The sequence below is a fragment of the Benincasa hispida genome, chromosome 11 (genome assembly GCF_027475165.1).
Source record: "Benincasa hispida cultivar pf3 chromosome 11, pf3_genome.v1.1, whole genome shotgun sequence".
Classification (NCBI taxonomy): Eukaryota; Viridiplantae; Streptophyta; class Magnoliopsida; order Cucurbitales; family Cucurbitaceae; genus Benincasa; species Benincasa hispida.
Window position 1 is genome coordinate 37008290 of NC_143488.1, and position 26118 is coordinate 37034407.

Here is a 26118-nt window from a genome sequence, read left to right on the forward strand (position 1 = left end):
TGAAAGTAAGTCGTTGGAGTAACAAAACCACCAAACCCACGCACACACCCATACCATTCTTGAGTACCCAAAGTTTATGTTAAGATGTCATTAGAAGAGTGAAGTTTATGGCATAATGGATCTGTATTATTCTTTGAGATCTCATCCTAAAAGGAAATGAAATTTAATATAATTAAGCTATATGTCATATACTTCATGTAAATTTAATACTTGTCTTACTATTTGATTGACGACTTCTTAAACATCTTCATTGTTGTATTCTCCTTTCTTATTAACTCGAGCCTTCTTCCATAGGTTAGCTCGATCAAAATCACTTTCATTTGAAGATAATTTCTTCTACATTCAAATGAAGAAAAAAATTAGATATTGTGATAAATTTAGGAATCATGAGAACATATACTAAATTCTTACCATCTCCTCAAGAAGGTTAGCATAACCTTTTCTTGAAATTCAATGATTATACTTATTCTTAGATTAGCGTTCTTATTGCAAGTATCTTTTTTCCTATACAAATGTAATGGTTATTAGTAGGGAATGACATAACAAATATTTATAAAATTAAATTAATAATTTACCTGAAACTTTACAAACAATCTCGATCTTACAAACTCTTCCCAATCACTTTGATCAATAAAGGAATGCTTTTCTGCTGGATTTATTAGAAGTTGAGATTCATCCTTAAATGGCATAATGTAGTTTGTTGTTAACCAATTCTTAAACTGATGAAAAGCTATGTCTGTAGTTTTCATAATGTTCATTACAAGAATTCTGGGCTTTAATGTCAGTTGGAAAAAACTAAAGCGAATGTACAATGTCGGTTTCTTAAAAAACAAAAAAGAGGATCTTTAATGTCAGTTTTAAACGGACATTAAATATGGGGCTACAATGTCGATTTAAAACCGACATTGTAGCTCTCTATTTATTGTTCTCCGTCAATTTTCACTTCTTGTTTCCCTCCTTCAATTTTTTACTACCCTCTCAAATTTTTGGATTTGGTTATATATAGGAAAACGAAAAAAGAAAGAGAAAACTTCAACTCTAGTCGTACGACTCCCTTCTCCCTCGCGAGTTCACTCACCTACGACCCTCATCGTTTTCATCTCCCTCAACTGCACAAGCACCGTCGGCCACATCTACGCCGCCACCTTCATCGATCATCTGAAGGTCTTCATCCGTCACTACTGTCGATTGCAGTAGATTTTAGTGGGTGTTTTCCTCTCTCCCTCATGAGCTCCCTCACCCAAACCTATGTTCATATGGAACTTCTTCGCTCACCTTCGCCGCTCGTACGCCTCCCATCCGCACCTTCGAACGTTGTGGATTGTCAATCATCGCCTACCTCGAACGATAGGTTTTTGTTTTTCTCTCATTCCCTTGATTATTTTTCTCTCTCTCTTTTAAATCTCCCTCACTACCACACAAATCTATAGATCTGTGGTTGCACCATTCTTTGAGTTGCCACCGATTCTATTGTGGGTGAGAGTTTAGTGAGTTTCTCTTTGACTTTCTTGTTTGCTTTTGAATATCTACTAAAATTTTGGCCTAATCTTGAACTACCTATAATATATGAATTATAGATTTCAGGTTTGGAAGAATTTTGAGTTTAGAAGTAGACTGTTCTACAGTATTAAAAGATTGCTTCATGTATTTTGAAAAGTTCTTACGATTTTATAAACTTTTTGGATTATTTATTAAGGCTAGAAATTGGGTCATGACCTCTAAATATTGTGTTTGGATACACTTGATTGAAGTTGTGTCCTTCCACTGGAAGAAAACACCAGGTACCATCCAGCACCTTAGAGCTCCAACTACTGCAAGTGTTGATCTTTTTTTCTATAGATTTTTGGTTGAATATACCTTGCTTTGTATGTGTTTAATGTAGCTTTGTGTGCATAGGTATTATGAACGCCTATAGTTGGAGACCATAGAAATTGGAAACCATTTCATTCTAATTCCCACAAGAATCAAGGAAAGAAACAATTCCTCCCTTTTGGTACTGAATTTGAAAGTGGAAGTATTGTAGAAAATAACCCTCAACTACACCTTCATTGTAAGCAACTGTCTTTACCAGATGTTTCTTTTGCAATGTTTAATGAATCTAAAAAAATCCTTATACAATTGCAGCTCCTCTATTAGAAAAAAAAAAGTTTTCTTTTGATTTATTTATTTAGTGCATATGAACTATTTGATTGTGGTTTTTTTATAATGTTTTGTTCAAAATTCTATACTACATGTTGTATCTAGTTTTTAGATGGTGCTAAGCTCAAAGCTCTAGTCACTATGCAAAGTTAAAGAATCTTTTGTTGTTCCCTTTCTTATTTTTCACCATTTTTGCATATACTACTTGTTCATTTGCAGGTATTGTGATTGTTTTGCCGTTGGGATATATTGTCCTAAGTCTTGTTCTTGTCAAATGTGCTTTAGCAACCCTGAGGATGTAAATATTGTTTTCCAGACCTTTCTATAATAATAGTTGAATATATAATAGTTTTTCTATCTATTTTTCCTTCATGTCCAAGAAAGCACTCCATATTTCATCTATTGTTCTTGTAGGTTCTTGAATATATGTACTTGAAGAGTTTTATAGGGGAAGGAGAATAATCAAAATGTTTAACATTGTAAGTCTCTATTTTGTTTGTTTGTTTGTTGAGAAGGAGAACGTTTTGGCATTATAAGAATTGAAGAGAATTGTGCCTGTTTCAAGAAAACTCCTGCTTCCTTAGTTATACTCCTACGAGTTTAGGTTTAGTTCATATTGATTGAAGTTGCCTTACATTTGTGTTCTCTCAATCTCTTCCTCTACCATAACATGATATATATTGAAACTCTCCTTGTACGTTGATCTTGGAATTCAAAAGAAAGTAGTTTGTTTATCCATTATGTCATCTCCCTCACCTCCATAATCTATTGATTTCAAAGAAGGTAATTTGGTTATCCATTATGCTGCCAGCAAAATAGATTATATTCATTCTATTGGATATTTAGTGTTGATAGGACCATTTCTTTTTCTACCTGAATGTCTCTTCATTCAGAGTGTGTGCTTGTGATATGACATGTTTTGGATGTTTTGCCTATTAGTTTATTCTACTGTAGGAAAATAGTACCCGTTTGTAGTATCAATTGGGTCTAAAGGGCATTGGACTGGCGTAGTTGGCTAGAGAACAATTCTTAAAGGTGCTTTTCTGCTTGAATGTCTCTTTGTTCTTGTTTTCTATCCCTAAAACTTGCCTGAGGATTTTTTTTTTTTTTTTTTTTTTTTTAAGTTTCTATATTGTTTGATTGTAGAGAAAAGACATCAAGAAAGAGACAAAATAAGTATATTCCTATAGTGGACACTTTGAATAAGTGGAAGAAGAAAGTGCCAAAATGAGTATTTAGGTTTTTTTCCTTGAGTATATTCCTATAGTGGACACTTTGAATGTCTCTTTTCTGCTTGAATGTCTCTTTTGTTCTAGTTTAGTACATGAGTATGCTTATTTCAAGTTATAATTTATAGTTTTGCGATGTTCGTTTAATAATTTTGTGTGTGTATATATAATTTTGGGGGAGGTTTCTTCAGATATTCTTCACATAGGGTAGTGTAAGGATTTGTGGAGTCATTTCGTAATTTTTGAGAAATAGAAGTGTTAAGTAATTGTTTCTATTATTGATTCAGAAGAATTTATGAACTTGAAGAAGCAAAAGATTTAATCTCTCAATATAGATTCTATTTTTATTTTTTCATCAAAATATAGTATTGCTTTATAAATGTATGACGACAATACCTTGAAACTCATAGCGAATACATCCCAAATTATGAATAAAAATGGTTAACTTATAGATTTAGTCTTTAAATCGTAACTCTGAATTTTGGAGAGAAAAGAGGACCCAACTGATCATCTGAGAAGTAAGCAAATAATGAAGAAATGATTGTGTTTTTGTGCTTCTTGCAGAACAAAAAATTGTACTGAGATGTTTGTACTAAAGTAATGACTATTTTCAACTTTACTAATCTATTAAAGGCTAACCACTTTATTTCAAAAGTATACCAATCTTGAGATGTTTTTCATCATAATATGTGGACTACATTCCCCTCTATGTATTTAAACTTCTTATTAGAAAAAAAATTCTTTTTCCAAATACTGTGGGTCTTGAAGAACATCGCTCAGAGAAGAGCAAATGTCAAGAACATCATTTTGATGTTTATGAGAAATGCAAGAAGAAAGAGGTATTTTCTATTCTTAGTTATGTGTAAATCCTGATCTATTGATTGATTGTTGGATGTTTAGATCTTGTTATTGCTCCATAAAACTACATGTTAAATTTGGATGGAGAAGGAACTTAAGTTATTCAAGTCTTGTTCTGTTTGTGGTATTGGCAACCACCAAAGTTTTTCTACATTTGACTTTATCTATGACTCATGTTCATCACAGGTGACTATCAAGAGTTTTTTATCCATTTACAACATTTTATTTCTTTTCTAAACTCTATATTATAGTTTTACTTTTCATCTCTCATACATTAATTTTATGGCCTTACCTAGTTGCAATGCTTCTTCTTCTTTTTCTCTCTCTTAAGCATATGGAGTCTAGGATAACCTCTACCTCTAACCTAGCAGTCTTAGTTCCTGGAAAGAGAAATAAGTTGAATCATTATGTAAATATAGTTTTGTTGAGAGAAGATTGTTGTTTGAAAGTAAAATTTTTTTGTATTGTTGTGGTAGTGCTGTTATGTTGCCGGAATTTTTCTAAAATATAAGAGTTATAAAGATAGTTGTAGGTTAAAATATGGTAATGTTCCTTAGTTTAGCACTAAAATTTGGGATCATTACAATGACGATTGTGCAGCTATGGTAGTTGTTTATGGGTTAAGTTCATTTCTTTCATTATTTATAAATTGCTTACATTAACGTAACTTATATTTGTTTATTTATACACTCTCATATCACATCGCTCGCACGAATACAATAAGGTTCTGGATAGAGGGCATACTTCATGTAAATTATTTTAGTATATGTTGTAGGAAGAAGAATTATTAGGGATGGGGTTGCGCACGCAATCATGCCTTAGACATGGCTTAAACTATTCGTTTACACCCATGCATTAGAGCTCATGCGTTAATCTAGTGTGCAATGACTATGCGTTCCTATCACAAGTTTTCTTATGCTCACGCAAGTATAATGTGAACACAAGTTTCTTGAGTAATCTGAGGTCGAACATAGGGACTTATCACTCAATAATGCGTGTGAAGCAATGCATTTGAGGTGATGAAAAGAAAAATAAAAAGAAGTTTAATGGATTTACACACTATTCCTACTCCTATCTAAACAGATTGCAATAGAAGACTTGCGATGAGAATAGATAGATACACAACAACCATTAACGCATAGTGATGTTTATTATCTTAAATCGCTCGAGTAATCCTAGCTCGTCACACTAATGCATTGCACATCTCTCGATGGTCAGCCGCATGACTATATCTCTATAGTGCATGATTGCATCGAACATAAGATTGTGCCTATCTCTAGGAACAATGCATACTTTGCTTTAGTGCGTTCCATCTCTTACCTTCTCAGGCAGTTAGACGTGGCTATTTAACTTATAGACAAACAATGCAACAAACCATATACAAGCGTTGCTACAGCCTTTCACCAAGCAAAGAGGATTAACTCAATATACTCGCACAACGCACACCTCTCGGTGGGTTGCTACATGTGTCCTATCTCTAGGTTACACGATTAAGTATGCGATCGCCTTTGATAAATAAATGATGAAGGTAAATGATGATAAAGATAAAGATGACGAAGAAGATGGCATTGAAGGAATCAAGAGATGCATTGATTACAAAATGTTTTAATATCTTAAGCTAAAATGTAATACAATACAGAGGGTAGAAGAGAAATGAAGGACTCTGCGTCAAGGCTGCCAGTGGTGCCATGGATGAATGGTGAAGATGTCTCTCTCGAGCTCTATCTCCAGTGAAAGCTACGGTCGTCACTCGGTCTGGTTTGTGAAGGTGAAGAATTCTCACTGAAAATCTTGCTCAAGCTCTCATCTGTGATCGCAAACCTCTGCCTTGAGGCAAAAGTTTAGATGCCTTGAAATGAAGGTCGAATGGGCTATTTATAAGGTTTAAACGCCGATAGCTATCATGATTGCATTATGTCTCACTACTGCCTTTGTCGCGGTATGGACAATGTCACATCGTCTTATCTTGTTGATACTTCCAAGGTATGCGTCCAGCTTGATTCAGCTGAAGTATCAACATGTTCTACCCATCTTGCGATCGTCCTTCTATTATGGTTGTCACTCCATGGCCGCAATCTCCAATTGAACACTGCATTCGCTTGATCACTGCAATTTTCATGCGATGGATGCATTCAATCATCGCAACTTTCATGCGATGGACGCATTCGATCACCGCAACTTCCATGCGATGGACGCATTCGATCACCGCATGCATTCGTCTATGCGATAACTCGGTTTTTAGCGCATGCGTTTGTCTTTGCGGTTGCCTGGCTTCAGCGCATGCGTTTGTCTGCGATTTCTTATTTCCAACGCATGCGTTTGATTCCTGCGATAGCTACAAAAATAGATACTTTGGCACGGAGTAACGTATAATATCGGGGTCAGTGAGGATTTAGGTGCTAATCGACGCAAAACTCAATTTTTCACAAATTCCAAGTATTATCACCGTATTTTCTAGTTATTAGCCCCCATAATTCTAAATAAAAGACTTATAATAACTGGCATTTCAGCCAGTTATCAGTATGATTCATTTATTTTTAAATTATCCTTGATTTTATATACTTAAGCAAGCATGTCTTCTTTGCAGATTTTTTGGGATAGTAATGACACACTAAAGTAGACAACTAGCTCTGTCAATTTTTAGTTAATTTTTTTTATTTGATGAAAGTTAAGTTGTATATACAAAAGCAATTAAGATTTTATTTTGGGAATTTTTTGGTACGTAAGCAGCCAACTATTGCTTTGTAAGTATAAATTTTGTTATTCTCTTTGAGAGTTAACTATTATTCGTACTTTGTAAGCAAGACTTAGATTTAAATTTTTGTGTTTGTTGAGATCTTAATACATAAAAACAATTCTTGTTTGTGTATAAATTATTATAATATCGTTTTTAACTTTTTGACCGACATTAAAAATGAATTCGACAACAGAATTTAAGAAAAAGGGACAATAATTAAAAAAAAAAATGGATAGGGATTTTGGGCTTCAATGTTGATTTAAAACCGACATTAAAGGGCTTTAATGTTGGGTGTCAACCGACATTAAAGATTATGTTATAAAAGGTCTTCGATGTCAGTTGTCTTTAATGTCGGTTTTAAACCAACATTAAAGAGGGTGTACATTAAAGACCTTTTATAATACTATCTTTAATGTTGGTTGTCAACCGACATTAAAGCCCTTTAATGTCGGTTTCCCAGAATTCTTGTAGTGGTTCTTCCTAGATCTTGTATCAATTATAAAGGCAGCCTAAACATTGCAAAGTTAGTGAAAACATTACATATACATCTACAATGTTGTCAAGATAAAAAGTTGAATATATATGCCTCAACTGTACTATATATCTCATCTTTCAACTCAATAGGCACATATTTCCAAGATGTATATATAATAGGTACATGATAATGCGTAGAGGAACCCAATGAAAGATTTTAACTTAGCTCCATTTTCACTAATAGGTACGCCTTCTTCATTATATTCCACAAACATCTTTTCTCCCATCACTCCTAATACGTGTTACATCAAACATAATAGTAGCTCTCTGTTCTATCTTCGTTTGATTGGTGGTTTCATTTTGACCTAACAACTACTATTTCATTGTCACCAAACTCTAAATCTTCGTCACCCACTGTACTATGCTCAATGTTGTATGTAAATTAAAAACTGCATTCAAATTTAAGAAACAATTAGCATTGTATACATATTAAGCAAACAAAAAATCAAATATGATTGATAAAAATTATATATTAAAAAAATCATTATCATATTACACAATATATAACCTACCCATAAAATGTTATGTAGGTATCCATATGCCTTCACAATCTAATCGAATATGTGTTGACATGTTCTCATCTAAGTCATTATGTACATCAACATTCGACATATCATTGGGTATTCCTTGATAGTGTAATATTGTATCTCCAAGTTTGTCATCATTATATCTATTTTCAAAGTCCCTTTGTGGTGGGGTAAGCACAATTGTCCATCTAACATCACTTGGATCCTCAACATAAAATACATGTCTTGCTTGGGTTGTTAGTATAAAAGAATCAGACTTGTGACCTATTCTATTTAATTCAACTAAGACAAAACAGAGCTCATCAATTTTGATACCACTATTGTTCTGAACCCAATTACATCTAAACACAACAAAATTAAACGTATGATAATTTAGTTCCCATATCTCTTGTATCACTCCATAAAAAGACATATCTCGAATGATGAGATTTTTATCTTTTGAACTAGACACTTGCATCGTTTTTGCAACTAATCTAACTCCACTATTTTGTACACTTCGATCCTTATCACAAGATTTTGTGTGATAGCGACATCCATTAATTATGTAACTACCATAAATAATCACAATGGGATGAGGACCATGAGCAATCCACCTCGAGTTATCTGAAATTTCAGTATTTCCCATTTTAAGCTCAGTTGTAACCTACCATGAGAATTTTCATTCCAACTCAAGCATTAAAAAGTGTATGTAAAATAATAGATTGAACATTTTACCTCTTCTCGTAGCCAAGATATAAAATCCTGATTATGTTCCTCTTGAATCCATTTTTTTATTTTTTGACTTATTTCGATGTTGCAATTGCAAAGCCATCATATGTTTTCTTTGAAGTGAACATTGAAACATTGTATAGTTAGATTTATATCATAAAACTAAATGAAAAATTAAAACCAAAATCATTGAAAAACTTACTCTAAATATGGTTGCACGTCAATTGTATTTTCTAAAATATACCGATGAGCTTGGTATAAAAGGTCTTGTTCAGGTTTGAAAGAAACTCTTTTGGACAATGGTCTATCAATATTTGAATTGTCTAAAAAATCTTGTGAATTATGAGTGCCACCCCAATAAGATCTACTCCAGACAAGAAATCAGAACAAAATTCAATGGCTTCTTCTAGTATATAACTTTTAGCAATACAACCTTCTGGACGATATCTATTTCTCATGGAGTTTTTAATGATTTTCATGAATCTTTCAAAGGGATACATCCATCGTAGATATATAAGCCCATAAAGTTTGACTTCCTTAACTATGCGTACCTTGAGATGCACCATAATTGTGAAAAATGAAGGAGGAAAATACTTCTCCAATAAACATAATATAAGCAATATCTTCTTCCAACTTTTCTAATTGCCACACATCTAGGACATTTTTGCATACCGAATTGAAAAATATACACAATCAAGTTATGGCATGCCGAACATGTTTTGGTAGCACTGATCTTATCGCAATAGGAAATAATTGTTGTAAGAGCACATGACAATCGTGAGATTTTAAACTATTAAGCTTTAAATTTGTCATCAACACAAGGTTTTTAACATTTGAAGAGTAACATTCAGGAACCTTTATTCTTGACAATGTTTTTAAAACACAACATTTTTTTTCCTTTATAAGAGTATAACACGCGGAAGGAATGAAGATTTTTTTGTCACGGATAACAGTTGCAAGCTCTATTCGAATTTTTAAATGAACTAAATCACGTCTAGCATTGAATCCATCCCTACTTTTCCTTGGAATATCAAGAAGCGTACCTAAGATATTCATGCAAACATTTTTTTCAATGTGCATCACATCTAAACAATGCCTGATATGGAGATCTTTCCAGTATGGCAGCTGAAAAAAAAAAAAAAAAAAAAAAAAAAAAAAAAAAAAAAAAAACATATTCCAACAAATCTTTGAACTTCCTTTTGTGGTTTTTTTTTATTGTTCTTCTTTCTTTTAGAAAATTCAAGATCTTTGATTTTTAAATATATAGCCTCCCCAGACAGTGGTTCTGGAATTGTACCAAGTTCCTTTTGACCGTTAAACGACTTTTTTGGTGCCGATACAGATGATTTCGTGCTAGAAATCTTCTATGTCCAAGGTATGCCATTTTTTCCCATATTTCAAGTTTATAGAAGACGTATTATCTCCACAAATTGGACACACCTTATACCCTTTCACACAACATCCACTTAGGTTACCATATGCAGGAAAATCATTGATTGTCCATAACAAAACTGACCGTAAGTTGAATAGTTCTTCTCCATAAGCAACATAACATTCAGCACCACTTTCCCATAAAAGTTTTAAATCTTTAATTAGTGGTGCTAAGTATGTGCCAATGTCGTCCCTAGAGGTTTTAGACCTGAAATCAACATTGATAGCATCATGTACTTTCGTTTCATACACAACCATAGTGGAAGATTATAAATAACCATCACTACAGGCCAACAACTACATTTAGAACTCATTTCACCATGTGGATTTACTCCATCGGCTGACAATGCTAAATTAAGATTCCTAGATTCAGAACCGAAGTCTGGCCATTTAGAGTCTACTAACTTCCAAGCCGGAGAGTCTACTGGATGTCATAACTTACCATATACTATTCTTTCATCAACGTGCCAAGTCAAGTTTTTAGCACAATTAATATTTCTAAAAAACCTTTTGAATCGTGGAATTGGTGGAAAGTACCATATCACTTTTGAAGGTATTTGTTTTTCCCACATTTTATATCCTTCTCGTTTTTCCACCTTGATTCACTACATTCAGGACATTCAATTGCAACTGCATATTCTTTTCTATACAAACAACAATCATTAGGGCATGCACGAATCTTCTCATATTCCATTCCTAGTGCACCTAAAGTTTTCTTTGCCTCATATATTGAATTTGGAAGCTCATTGCTAGTGGGCAAAATTTCCTTTAAGGTTTTGAATAGTTCTGAAAAACTATATCACTTCATCCATATCTAACTTTTAAATTATACAATTTGACTAATGTAGACAACTTAGTGTATTTTTTTCACCCTTCGTATAATGGTTTTTCAACATCATTAAGCAATTTCTCAAATCCATTCGGATCTCTTGAATATTCCTCGTAAGCAACTTCAACCATTTATTTTAAACTTCCAACATCAGTCTCTTCATACATATGGGTGTCAAACTTAGAAGATCTCCACAAAATGATGAGTTCGGAAGTTTTTCCCCATGCCAAAACCAAATTTTATAACTTGCATCAATCCCATTGACATATAAATGATCTCTAATATCCTTGCTACAATGTTTTCACAATTCCAACATTTCAAAGAAGGACAACGAATATAGGAGCTATTTGTATTAGAAAATCCAAATTTTATGAAGTTTTTCACACTCAATTCATAATCTTTGGATGATCTACTCTTATGCATCCATGATTTATCAATGATTATAAATCTAGTTAAAAAAAGATGATAAACATTATCAACTTCATAAAACAAGTTGTGGAAAACAAACAAGTTCCCAAGACATACTGTTGAAATATGGTGCATTAGCCTTAAGGGCATATTTGTCTTTTCCTTTATGCCTACTAAAATTAAGGTTTCCCTCATTCTATTTAATCTCAGTTTGGGGTCTCTTGTACGTATGATATTAAAATAATAAAACCTTTTCTATCGTGGTTTTTTCTCCCTGACTTATGGTTTTCCACGTAACCTTGTGTTGTTTCTTTTCCCTTCCCTTCGAATCGACAATCGCGCATCCTCCTGAGTTCGTCTCGCACTAGTTTGCCACCGATCCTTCTGCCAGCACGGTACCTGGACGTGTAGCTTCGAGTAGCAGTGCCGAAGTGTTTAGGTAGTACCCGGTTGAATCGTCTGGCCGGTTTTTTGGTTCCTTCCAGCAACATGGGTCTATCCCAAATGTGTATCTAGTTCAGCCTCGATATCAAGTGGGGTACTCTATGGGTGATAGTTCGATTCCTGATTCTTATAAGCAAAAACAGTCAAGATCAGAGACCCATGGGAAACTCCAATAGCAATTAGCAAGCCTCCAACAATAGATGGTGGTCCTTGGTTCAAAACTGATTGGCCATGAGTCTTCCAACCTTCCAATCTATTCAGAAAACCCAGTAACAATGTTCCCTACTTTACCTACTGCTAATTTGTTAACTGGTAATTTGGGAAACTCTATAGGAATGATCACAGGTGAGAAGTTGAATGGCCAAAACTACTTCTCTTAGTCCCAAACGATTAAAATGATCCTTGAAGGGCACCATAGATTTGGGTACTTAACTAGAGAAATACCGCAATCGAGCCTTGTGGATCCCTAAGTGCGGGTCTGGAACGAAGAAGATTCTTTACTTCGGTCGATGTTGATAAGCAGTATGAAACCTCAAATTGGGAATCCCCTACTATATTCAGCCACTACACGGGATATCTGGGATGTGGTCCGCAGGTTGTATTCTAAAAGACAAAACGCATCTCGCATGTATATTTTACGTAAACAGGTTCATGAGTACAAGCAATGGAGCATGGATGTAACATCCTATTTCAACAGAATGTCTTTGTTATGGCAAGAAATGGATCTATGTTGGGAGATCATCTGGAACTACCCACATGACGGAATTCGGTACTCAAAGATAGAAAAGGTTGATCGTGTATATGATTTTCTTGTAGGACTGCACCCCAAATTTGATACGGTTCAGAGTCGAATACTAGGGTAGAAACCGATACCGTCCCTCATAGAGGTATGTTCAGAGGTTCGATTGGAAGAAGATAGATCAAGTGCAATGAATGGGTCTGGGGTTACTATTGTAGAGTCAGCTGCCTTTGGGGTGAAATCCTCTGGATCTAATGGTGACAAATAGAATAGCAAAACACCTCCAATATGCGTGCATTGCAAAAAACAGTGGCACACGAAGGATCAGTGTTGGAAACCACATGGCCGACCTCCCAATGGTAAACGTCACTCTTCAAATGACAAGTCAAAATTTGGGCATGCTATAGTGAGTAAATCAGTTGAGGGGCCACACTACCTCAGGTACAACCTCAGACACAACCTTCGGTAACCAACCCAAGTGATTGGGTACCATAGGGATCAGAATAGTTGCTCAATCAGGTAACCCTCAATCTTTTAGTTTTCTCGTTGTAGGGAATGAGTTATGGATTCTGGATTCATAAGCGACCGATATTTGACTGGCTCATCGGATCAATTCCTCTCATATTATCCGAGTGTTAGGAATGAGAGGATTCGTATTGCGGATGGGTCATTTGCTTCTGTTGCTGGAAAAGGCAGACTGTCAACATTTCAGGTATTAGTTCTACAAAATGTCCTACATGTGCCAAAAATTTCCTACAATTTGTTATTAATAAGTAAAATAACAAAAGATTTGAATTGTAGAGTTTTCTTCTCACCAGATGCTGCTTTGTTTAAGGACTTGAGCTCGGGGAAGACGATTGGTACTGCCCGATATGACAGGGGCCTCTATTTCCTTTCTGAAGATGCTTCCTCCAGGAATTTGTTTAGGACTAGTTTTTTATCTTCATTTACTATGTCTGAAAAAGATCATCTATTGTGGCATTTTCATCTTGGACATCCAAGTTTTCGATATATGAGATATTTATTTCCACATTTATTCCATAATGTGAATATTTATTCTTTGTCTTGTGATGTTCGTATACATGCTAAACAACCTCGTGTTCTTTTGTCTCTCAGCCTTATAAACCTACCTAGCCCTTCCACTTGATCCATAGTGATGTTTGGGGCCCTTAAAATGTCTCTACCTTGTCTGGTAAATGATGGTTTGTCACTTTCATCGATGATTATACCCGACTTACATGGGTATACCTCCTTGCTGATAAATCTGAGGTTCTGTCTACCTTCCAACAATTCTATACCACCATCTTCACTCAGTTTAATACGAAGATTGTCATCCTTCGAAGTGACAATGGGTGTGAGTTTGTCAATCACACAATCCGAGAATTTCTAACGTAAAAAAGGATCGTCCATCAAAACTCTTGTGCTTATACTCCACAACAAAGCGGGGTGGCTGAACGGAAAAATCGCTATCTTATTGAAGTTTCTCGTTCCTTGATGATCCCTGCGTCTCTCCCATCATACCTATGGGGAGACATGGTCCTCACTGCAACCCATCTCATTAATAGGATGCCTTCACGTGTTCTAAAGTTCCAACCACCCTTTGAATGCTTTAAGGAATCATGCTAGTCTACGCGTCTTATTCCTGAAGTTCTTCTGCGTGTGTTTAGGTGTACAACCTTTGTTCATGATAACTGGTAAAAATACAAGCTATTGTAGCATCTTATTTAGAATTATGAGGGATAACAAGTAGAATATGTAGTGATTTCTTAAGAATTCATGTGAAAAGTGAGCTTGCGACGATCAGCATTGAAAATCACGGCTATCCAAATATTATGTGTTATTCTACGACAAAACGTCTATCTTTTGTAGCTATTGCAGGAATCGATCGCATGCGGTGAACTTCAGACCATCGCAAGGGTGATCGCGTATGCGTCCATCGCATGATTGTTGCAGCTATTGATCGCATGCATTCATCACATGGGTGTTGCGGCTACAAAGTAATAACCATGATAGAAGGGTGATCGCAAGGTTGGTGGAATGCGGCGATACTTCGTCAAAATCGAGCATGAACGCATACCTTGGGTGTACCAAAAAGATGATGTTGACATTTCACCTACCGTGCCGTTAGTGGTAGAGGTTCAAAGCTGGACCATCACGCTGTTAGTGGCAGAGATTCAGAGCGGGACCATTAATGCTGTCGACGATTGAGCTCTATAAATCGAGCCTTAGAGCCCAAATTAATGGCATTTGAGCTTCTGCCTTAAGGTAGATCCTTGTGATCACAGATGAGAGCGTGAGAAGACATTCATTGGAATTCTTCATTCATTCACCCATTTCGAGTGACGATCGGAGCTTTTTCGGAGATAGATCTTGAGAGAAACTACTTCATCGCCCTTCCATGGCACCACCGACAGCCTTGACACACATCTGATGGGAGCAAGCGATTGCCTACATCTAGCCATCCATCTCTCTTCTATCTCTGTATTGTATTACATTTTAGCTTAAGACATTAATACATTTTGTGATTAATGCATCTCTTTATTTCCTTCGACTCCATCTTCATTTACTTCTTCTTCATCATCACTTACTCCCATTGCAACGAACTAAGTAAGATTGCGAGAGTATCGCATACTCAATCATGTGGCATAGACATATGAAGCATGTAGCAAACCACCGAGAGGTGTGCGTTGCGCGAGTATAGTGAGCAAATTCTCTTTGCTTAGTGTGAGGCTGTAGTGACGATTGTCTATGAGCGGTCACAATGTTTTTCTATGAGCTGATCAGCGGCAACTAACTGCCCGAGAGGGTAAGTAGTGGAACTCACTAAGCAAAGTAAGCAGTGTTCCTAGAGATAGGAATAATCTTATGTTCAACCATGCTTTATGTGATCATCTTGTCTTATGAGTGCATCATTCATCATTTGGACATGCTTGGGAGAGTAGTCTAAAGACCAAATCTAGGCTTGGGAGAGTCAAATTGAATGGCATAAGCAAGAGTAGAAGCTTAGGAATAAGTTCTATTTGCTATTTACACAGCGCATGCGCCCTAGAAATAGGATGTGTTGGTATGCGGTCACCTTGTCTTATATGTGTTAGATCGCATAAGCAAGAATAGAGACTTAGACATAAGTTATATTGACATTTTCGCATATGCATCGCATGCGTATATTTGTGTATAGCATGATTGCATAACTTGTCCTGGCTGGGATTACCCTTGCGATCAAGCTTAATGAAGCGGTGAATTTATCCCCTCCATCATTTTATCTATTTTTCCATGCATCTTATTACACGTCAACAGTTGTCGTGTCTCTACCAACTCTCACAGTCACACTTCCATTACTTAATCTGTTTAGTTAGGAGTAGGAGTAGCGCATAGTCCTTTAACTTCATTATTCTTTTATTTTTCGCCGCAAACACATCACTTCGCAACATTTAGTTACAAATCCCTGAGTTCGACCTCGGATCACCCCGAGAAACTTGCGATCTCGTTATACTTGGTGAGAGAGCAAGAAAACTTGTGGCAAGAACACATGGCCATCATATATTCTTAAACGCATGTTGCATATTCCTTATTCCAACGCATGACTATCGACGCATGGAGAACGAACGCATATCATAAGTAGCACGCATATTTACTCTTCATTATCCACCCATCAAGTTTTTAGCACCGTTGCCGAGGACTTGGCAGGTAATAGTTTGTTGAGTTTTGTGTTTTTGCAGGCACCCTTTTTATCTTGGGCGTATTGTAGATTGTGCGACCAAGTTGCAGACAATATTTGAAGTGTAGGCGATACGCCGAAAGCCAGTATTGACCCTGAGATAGAAAGGCTATCTGTCGCATGAGCTGAAAGCAGTTATAGGCATATGTCAACCAATATACGACGAACAATTGCCGTAAGTTCCAATGATCAGGACAAGTCTCTTGACCTAAGCAGTTGAGATGAATCTCCTGCATAGAAGACTCCTTGCGGTGGCTTCACTCCAATTTCTCCAGGGACGTCTTCTACTCTATCTTTACTTTGCTTTCCTAGTTAATTTATTTATTTGATTATTGTCATTTTGGATTTGCGGCTGCTTTTTTGGATGTGGTGTGCATTTGTTCCTTGTAGGTGCGATAATAATTCTCCTCGGTGCGTAGTTTCAACGGAAGAATCCTTTTCATCTTTCAACGCATGGCTATAACCATATAAATTCTAAATTATGGTCGCAAGTGCTATTCTACTTGAAGGTTCTTTTCTTGTTATCTTTTATGCATTATCCTTTTGAAATTCTCTTTTGTCAGCTTGCCTACCTTTGCCTTGATAAATTAGCATCCATGATGATGCTTATAATTCACTACATTCACTAACTAAACATCGTAAGGCTCACCTCACTTTAATAGCTTCTTCAAGGTTTGACAGTTGTATCATGTGTAAATTTCTGCTCAAACATTTGTTACCGCATTCTTGATGATTTTGTTTTTAGCTTTTCGACAAGATCGCTGCCACTTTCTAAGTTTGGGGGTGGCAGTGGTCCGGGCAAATGCGTCCATCACATTGCGATGCTTGAATAAAAAAATATATGGTAATAAAAACTCCACTGTCAACACAGAGAGGAAACCCATGCCGATGAGAGTTAAAGTTGTGAAAGGCACTTACCCATAGTTGGATACTTCGTATGACACCCATGCAGGTAAGCTAAAACGAAAGTAAGTTGTCAAGATCAACGCATAGGAACAACTCCTCTGTTTGACGCAAGCCCAAATCAAGCCAAGGCAAGAGTTGAGTTGAATATGGCACGCAACTGAAGTTGGATGTCCGCATGACACCCGTGGGGGCAAGCCAAAACAAAGATCGTAGTCAGGTTCAACGCTGCACTTTAATAATATATCGCAAAGCTTTGAATTGTTTTAAATGAACACATTGTAAAAAGATAAATGCAAAGTTGCCAGGAATGGGTAAAAAGTTTTTTTAGCAGAGGCTTACCAGATTTAAACTTAGAAAATATCCCTTTGAAAAAGTAGCCAAAGTTGAGGAGAGCGTTGCTGCAAAGGTTAGAGGTAGTGAATTATGTTTTGAGAAGCTGGTCATCGCAAAGGGAAAGCTAGAGGATGAATTTTGAATTTCCTAAGTATAAGGCATTCTTGAGGACAAACATGATTCTAAGTTTGGGGGTGTGATAACTGATAGAAATACAAGCTATTGTAGCCTCTTATTTAGAATTATGAGGGCTAACAAGTAGAATATGTGGTGATTATATTAAGAATTCATGTGAAAAGTGAGCTTGTGTCAATCAGCATTGAAAATCTCGGCTAACCCAATATATGCGTTATTCTACAAAAACACGTCTATCTTTTGTAGCTATCGCAGGAACCGATCGCATGTGGTGAATCCCAGACCATAGCAAGGGTGATCGCATATGCATCCATCACATGGATGTTGCGGCTATTGATCACATGCGTTCATCGCATGGATGTTGCGGCTACAAAGTAATAAACATGATAGAAGGGTGATCGCAAGGTTGGTGGAATGCAGCGGTACTTCGGCAAAAACGAGCATGAACACATACCTTGGGAGTACCGAAAAGATGATGTTGACATTTCACCTACCGCGCCCTTAGTGGTAGAGGTTCAAAGCTGGACCATCACACTGTTAGTTGCAGAGATTCAGAGTGGGACTGTTAGCGATTGAGCTCTATAAATATAGCCTTGGAGCCCAAATTCACGGCATCCGAGCTTCTGCCTTAAGGCAGATCTTTGTGATCACAGATGAGAGCGTGAGAAGACATTCTTTAAAAGTTCTTCATTCATTCACCCATTCTGAGTGTCGACCAGAGCTTTGCCAGAGATAGATCTTGAGAGAGACTACTCCACCACCCTTCCATGGCACCACCGGTAGCCTTGACACACATCTGATGGGAGCAAGAGATTGCCTACATCTAGTCATCCATCTCTCTTCTATCTCTGTATTGTATTAAATTTTGGCTTAAGACATTATTACATTTTGTGATTAATGCATCTCTTTATTTCCTTCGACTCCATCTTCATTTACTTCTTCTTCATCATCATTTACTTTCATTGCAACGAACTAAGTAAGATTGCGAGAGTATCGCATACTCAATCATGCGACATAGACATATGAAGCATGTAACAAACCACCGAAAGGTGTGCGTTGCACGAGTATAGTGAGAAAATCCTCTTTGCTTAGTGTGAGGCTGTAGCGAGATTGTCTATGAGCGATCGAAATACTTATCTATGAGCTGATCAGTGGAAACTAACTTCTCGAAAGGGTAAGTAGTGGAACTCACTAAACAAAGTAAGCAGTATTCCTAGAGATAGGAATAATCTTATGTTCAACTACGCTTTATGTTATCATCTTGTCTTAAGAGTGCATTATTCATCATTTGGACATACTTGAGAGAGTAGTCTAAAGATCAAATCTAGGCTTGAGAGAGTCAGATTGGATCACATAAGCAATAGTAGAAGCTTAGGAATAAGTTCTATTTTCTATTTACACAGCGCATGCACCCTAGAAATAGGATGTGGTGGTATGCGATCACCTTGTGTTATGTGTGTTAGATCGCATAAGCAAGAATAGAGACTTAGACATAAGTTATATCAACATTTTCGCATATGCATCACATGCGTATATTTGTGTATAGCATGATTGCATAACGTGTTGGCTGGGATTACCCTTGCGATCAAGCTTAATGAAGTAGTGAATTTATCCCTGCCACCATTTTATCTATTTTTCCATGCATCTTATTACGCGTCAACAGTTGCCGTGTCTCTACCAACTTTCATAGTCATACTTCCATTGCTTAATCTGTTTAGTTAGGAGTAGGAGTAGTGCATAGTCCTTTTAACTTCATTATTCTTTTATTCTTCGCCGCAAACACATCACTTCACAACATTTACTTACAAATCCCTGAGTTCGACCTTGGATCACCCTGAGAAACTTGCGATCTCGTTGTACTTGGCGAGAGAGCAAGAAAACTTGTGGTAGGAATGCATGGTCATCATATATTCTTAAACGCGTATTGCATATTCCTTAGTCCAATGCATGACCATCGACGCATGGAGAACAAACGCATATCATAAGATGCACGCATATTTACTCTCCATTATCCACCCATCAGTTCACACTCATGGCTCTCATGGAACTAAGTTTGCCCTACGTGCTCAAAAGTGTGTGTTTATAGGGTATCCACTTCATCAATGAGGATATAAATGTTTTCATCCACTTTTTAGAAAGTACTTTGTCACTATGGATGTCACATTCCTTGAAGATAAACCATTCTTTCCTGTTAGTCTTCTTTAGGGGGAGACCACGAGTGAAGAGACTAACGTTCCACGTACTTCGTACCTATTAGCTTCAATCTTGACCCTAGTTCTACTATTCTTGAACCCAGTCCTGAATCCAGCCTACCTAGTCCCGAACCTATCCCTGATATCTCAGTGTCTGTCCTCTCCACAAGATAAATGTCCTGGATAACATACTATAGAAAGAATCTCAGAAAGGAAACCCACGAAATTCCTGTTGTTCCATCAGAAAGTGTCCAAGCATCAAAACTAGCTCAGGTTCAAGATCCTGTTGTTTTAAAGAAGATTCTTGAAGAGAAGCCTGGGTGTATAGAAGGTGGTGAGATAGACTCAGAGAAGGATGAAATAACAGGAGGTAATGAAGTGCTAGAAGACGCTCAGGAAGTTGAAAAAGTGCCTCAGAAGTTTGATACTAGAGAGAAACCGATGAAGATTGGAAATTATGATACCACTCTTGATATGGTAATTGCTCTTAGGAAAGGAACTAGGTCATGTACAAAGTACCCTATGCACAGTTTTCTGACCTATAGTAACTTGTCTCTTGTTTTTAAGGCTTTTACTACTCAACTGGATGCCCTAGCAATACCTACCAGTGTGCCTGCAGCCGTGGAGGTTCCCGGGTGGAGAGCAGCAGTAATGGAAGAAATGAGAGCTCTCGAGGCGAACAAGACTTGGGATTTAGTGACTCTCCCTAGAGGTCACAAGACAGTTGGATGCAAATGGGTATTCACAGTGAAGTATAAGTCTGACGAAACTCTCAAGAAATATAAGGCCAGGTTAGTTGCTAAAGGGTTTACTCAAACTTATGGGATTGATTATTCAGAAACTTTTTCTCCAGTGCTAAGCTCAACATGATCTGAGTTCTTCTGTCTGTTGCAGTGAATAAGGATTGGCCTATACATCAATTGGATGTTAAAAATGCCTTCCTGAATGGTGAGTTAGAATAAGAGGTTTACATGAGTCCCCCTCTAGATTTCGATGCTAAATTCGGAAACCATGTCTGCATGCTTAGAAAGTCCGTATATGGGCCGAAATAGTCTCCAAAAGTATGGTTTGTTAGGTTCACAGTATTCGTTAAGTCTCAAGGGTTTGTTCAAGGGCATTCTGATCATACATTGTTCACGAAAAGATCACTTTCAGAGAAGATTGTTGTTTTGGTAGTGTATGTCGATGATATCATTTTGTCAGGGGATGATACGGCAGAGATTGTTAAACTAAAACAGAGGATGACATGCAAATTTGAGATCAAAGATCTTGGTAGTCTAAGGCATTTTCTCCAGATGGAAGTGGCAAGATCGAAAGCAGGAATCTCAGTATCTCAACAGAAGTACACTCTGGACCTGTTAAAGGAAACAGGAATGACTGGATACAAACCTATTGATACTCCTATTGACATTAATGGCAAACTAAAAAACATTACGGAAGGAGTGCCTGTAAATAAGGAAAGGTATTAACACCTGGTAGGAAAACTGATTTACCTGTCTCATACTAGGCCCGACATCTCCTATGTTATGAGTGTGGTAAGCCAGTTCATGCAGAATTCGTATGAGGAATACATGGAAGCAGTGACTCGAATTCTGAGATATCTGAAGTCTACTCCAGGAAAGGGCTTGATTTTCAGAAAATATGACACAAGAAGCATCGAAGCATGTACTTACTCAAATTGGACAGGTTCAGTGACAGACAAAAAATCGGGATATTACACCTTTGTATGGGGAAATTTGGTGACCTGATGGAGTAAAAAAAGGTGTAGTTGCCAGAAGTAATGCTGAGGCAGAGTATAGAGCTATGAGCCTGGGTGTGTGTGAAGAAATATGGTTATAGAAAGTTTTGGCTAATCTTCACCAGGACAGTCCGGGTCCCATGAAGCTATATTGTGATAACAAGGCTGCCATCAGTATTGCCAACAATCCAGTTCAACGTGATAGAACCAAGCATGTTGAAATTGACAGACACTTTATTAAAGAGAAGTTAGACCACGAGGTTATCTGTATTTCCTATCTTCCTTCAGTCCAACAGGTTGCAGATGTTCTTCCCGAAGGATTACCAAGACAAACGTTTGAAGCTTGTGTTAGCAAGTTGGGTCTTGCTGATGTCTACGCCCCAACTTGAGGGGGAGTGTTGAAATATGATGCATTAGCCCTAAGGGCATATTTGTCTTTTCTTTTATGCCTACTAAAATTAGGGTTTCCCTTATTCTATTTAATCTGAGTTTGGGGTCTCTTGTATGTATGACATTAAAATAATAAAACCTTTTCTATCGTGGTTTTTTCTCCCTGAATTAGGGTTTTCCATGTAAACCTTGTGTTGTTTCTTTTCCCTTTCACTTTCAATACATACAACTTGTCATTTCTAGCTCTACAACATTCCAACCTCAAGAAAGTAAGACAAATCAGAGAACCTCAAGACAAATTAGAGAACAAAGACAAATACATAAAAAAAATTGATCTCAAAGTGTAATCGAACCTCAAAAAATTGAACCCAAGGTGTGCACGTGCTCTAATGTGCTAAACATATATTAATTCCAATAACTAAAAATTGAACCCAAGTTTGGCAAACCTTACTTAGTTTATAAAGCCGTAACAAAATTAGACACATTGACATATCTAACTTTGGCAAGCATTTAATTAAAGAAAAGTGGTAAGTTCTTGCAAGTTCTCTAAAATTAAAGCTCTAACTTTGGCAAAGTGGCAATCCCAACTTTGGCAAGTTCTCTAAAATTCAATCTCATTCAAGATCAATATGAAACAAGAGTTTATATGAGATTCAAGAATACACATGAGAGATTAAATCCTAACTTTGAAAGTTCAAGCCTCAAACCAAAATAATCAAGCCCTAACTTTGAAAGTTCATGCCTTAAACCAAAAAAATCAAGCCCTAACTTTGAAAGTTCATGCCTTAAACAAAGAAAATCAAGCCCTAACTTTGAAACTTCATGCCTTGAACCAAGAAAATCAAGCCCTAACTTTGAAACTTCATGCCTCAAACCAAGAAAATCAAGAACTAAATCTAATCTAAACAAGATTAAACCTAATCTAAACAAGAAAATCAAGATTAAGCCTAATCAAACAAAGAAAATCAAGACTTAAACCCAATCTAAACAAGAAAATCAACATTAAGCTCTAACTTTGAAAGTTCATGCCTCAAATCTACTTACCTCAATGAAGAATCTCTTCAAGATTGATGGAATAACAAAGATACATCAAAGGGAAGTGAAAAACCAAGAAGATTTTAAGTGTATTGCGCAAAAAATCGACTAAAAGCGTTGCAAAGGATAGACTGCTAATCGATTGCTGGAATTTCTTTTAAATCTGTCTGATAGCATCACGGCGCTACTAAAAGAGCGTTGCAATGTTTTCCAAGAGGCGTACAATTTTTCCATCAAAACATGTAGCATTGCAACGCTACGTGCATGAGGCGCGCACGTTTTTTATTTTCTATCAAAATCGTAGCATTGCAACGCTACTTTTTAGCCTTGCAACGCTACCCTGTATATTCTACAATTCTTGACGTTTTAAAAATGTCAAGAATCCATTAATTGAACTTGACATTTTTAAAACGTCAAGTATTGTATTTTCCAGGAAAAATGCACAACCCCTGCTTTTTAAAATCAATTCTTGACGTTTTTTTCTTTAAACTCACCTATTTCTTGACCTTTTTTTTTTGTTTATAAAAACGTCAAGTATTTATAACTGCAAATGTCAAGAAAGGTGGTTTTTCTTGTAGTGTATCGTTATCGTTACCATTATCATTTGACCCTAATGATAACTTTAACAATAACGATAAAAGTAAAGGTAACAATAAATATGATAGATTCACGTGTCTCATATAGTTACAATAACAATATCTATAACAGTAACAGTAAAGGTAATGGGTTTCACATAGTTTTCAAATACAATCCGATTGAGCACCCTTCATTCCTCAATTAGATTGCGCGATTTGATTACAGATTTAGAGGTGGACCCCACAATTCATAAAGATTATGGAAGATAAGTAAACAGGAATAAATGTAAACAGGAATAAATATAATAATCAACTGAGACCCACTTTTCCGTACCATTGTTGGATTACCTTTCATCTAGAGTAAACAAGACCAAAGTTTATTATCTTTCCAATTTTACTATTTCACTTTCTTTTTTTCTCTATCAAGAGCAAATTTCCTTCACTCTTCTTACTTTTCATTCAAAACCAACATTTCTACTTTAGCCTGTAAGTCTTTCCATCTACAATTTTTGCAATTTCCTTATTTTCCTTCTTTCCATCTAGCATTCAACAATTTTGTTCTTTACAAATTCTCTCACATCAACCTCAAACAATAATGGATAACTTTATAAAAGTAATTGGAAATTAAAATAGAAACCCATAACACTTACTATTTCCATGAAATCCATACTTGCCCCATTGTTAATTGAAGTTTAGAAGACAAGTGAACTAACCAATTCATCTCAACGCCTTCAATTTATTAGCTTTCTACTTTTTCACAATTTTGCCTTTTCACTTAAAGCAACTTCTCTGCAAGAACACAACCAATAAAAATCTATAATACTTTTGAGTACCAAGAAATCAAAAACTCACATCAAAGTGTCCAAACTCTCATATATTTCATCTAATTTTTCAAACTTTAGAGAGAGTGTTTTTCGGACTTGAAATATTTGTATACCAACTTCTTCAAGCCATTTTCAGCACTATTGACAACTTTCTTAGTGACCCCCAACGAACTATAACTTCTTCGATAGTTTTTCGGTAGCTTTCCAGTGACCTCCGATCATTTTGCTTCATCAACTCCCTCTTGATCTTAAAATTTGATATTAGTACATTAAAACATGACTTATAAACTCATACGTTTAAATCCTAACCTCACATATTTACTTAACTAAAAGAAAAAAAAAAAATCTGCTTGTCATCTAAAATCTAGATATTGTTGTCCTTGAGTGTTTGCAGTCACATATATAGTTTGGTATATTGTTTAGTTCACACATACAAGGCAATCAACCTAAACCTAATCAATTTCATGCATGTTTGGAATTTATTTTTTTCTTTAATTAGTACAACATGAAATATGAAGATTTGAGTCTCGGTTTAAGGAAAGGAATCTAGACAAATCGTCACTAGGTTGTACTCACTTGGGTGTCCTATCAATTTAAGCTCTTGGATTTGGTTGTTATATACGTGGTTTGTGTAAATATATGAATCCTAATACGAGAGAGTTTTAAGGGACCTTTAATATTAATATTATTGTTTTCAAAACTTATTAGAGAAATATTGTTGTTTTGAAACTTATTAGAGAAATATTGTTGTTTTGGGAGTTCAAGGCTAGAGGTCGAACGTTGAGAACTCGACTAATGTGGAGGTCGAACGTTGAGAACTTGATGAACAAAGAAAAATTTGGAAACAATACATAAGCCGAAACTTCAACCCTCGACAAGGGAAATCTCGCGAATCTCGCTTAGGTTGTCGAAGGTTGAAGTTTCGACACACATCCACCCTCGAGATTGCAAGTTTATTACTTTTCTTTTTCCCTCATAGAGGAAATAAAGTAATGAGATGGTATACTATATGTATCTGTGTACTCGAGCTGCTTCTAACAACCTATACATTTTGTTATCATTTCGAATTAGACAGAGGCTTGTGGGATTGACGTGAGGGGGTGGGGGTGGCTATATTTCTGGGAGCGAACTCCAGGAAAATATGAAGCGCATGGATACAAATTATGCCTTGGAATGAAAGACAATTCCGAATTAACTTTGTCTACGAACAAAATTTTGTATATTAGGTTTTTGAAGGTTACACACATGTCGAAACTTCAAAGCGATTAAGGAGATAAGTGGGCTAAAGCAGATTAAGGAGAGAGCGAGATTCAAAGCAAGATAGTAGGGGAGAGCGAGATGTTGAACGAGATTTTAAGAGAGAGCGAGATTCAAAACGAGAATGTTGGAGAGAGCGAGATTTAGTTTATATTGACTAATCTGACTAATATTGAACTTGGTAAAATGAAATGGTTGAATAATTGAAAATTGAGATTATTCAGGAATACACATTGAATGCTAAGATTACACATTGAGTTTCTGGTAGTAGATCCATAATTAAAAAAGTGTTTGTGATTGTTCCAGAAGAAATGAAAGCTAGTAATCATTAATGGAAAAATAACAATAATAACAGAGAGAACGAGATATTGAGAGAGGGGGAGAGTGGGAGAGCAAGATCTTAGGAGAGAGCGAGAGCGAGATCTTAGGAGA

At 36.3% G+C, this 26118-nt stretch overlaps 2 pseudogenes; both read right to left on the reverse strand.

Annotated features, from left to right (window-relative positions):
- Window positions 1-8019: 8019 nt before the first annotated feature.
- Window positions 8020-9298, reverse strand: LOC150032606 (uncharacterized; annotated as a pseudogene).
- Window positions 9299-9987: 689 nt separating this feature from the next.
- On the reverse strand, window positions 9988-11424 carry LOC150032607 (uncharacterized; annotated as a pseudogene).
- Between the last annotated feature and the right edge of the window lie 14694 nt (window positions 11425-26118).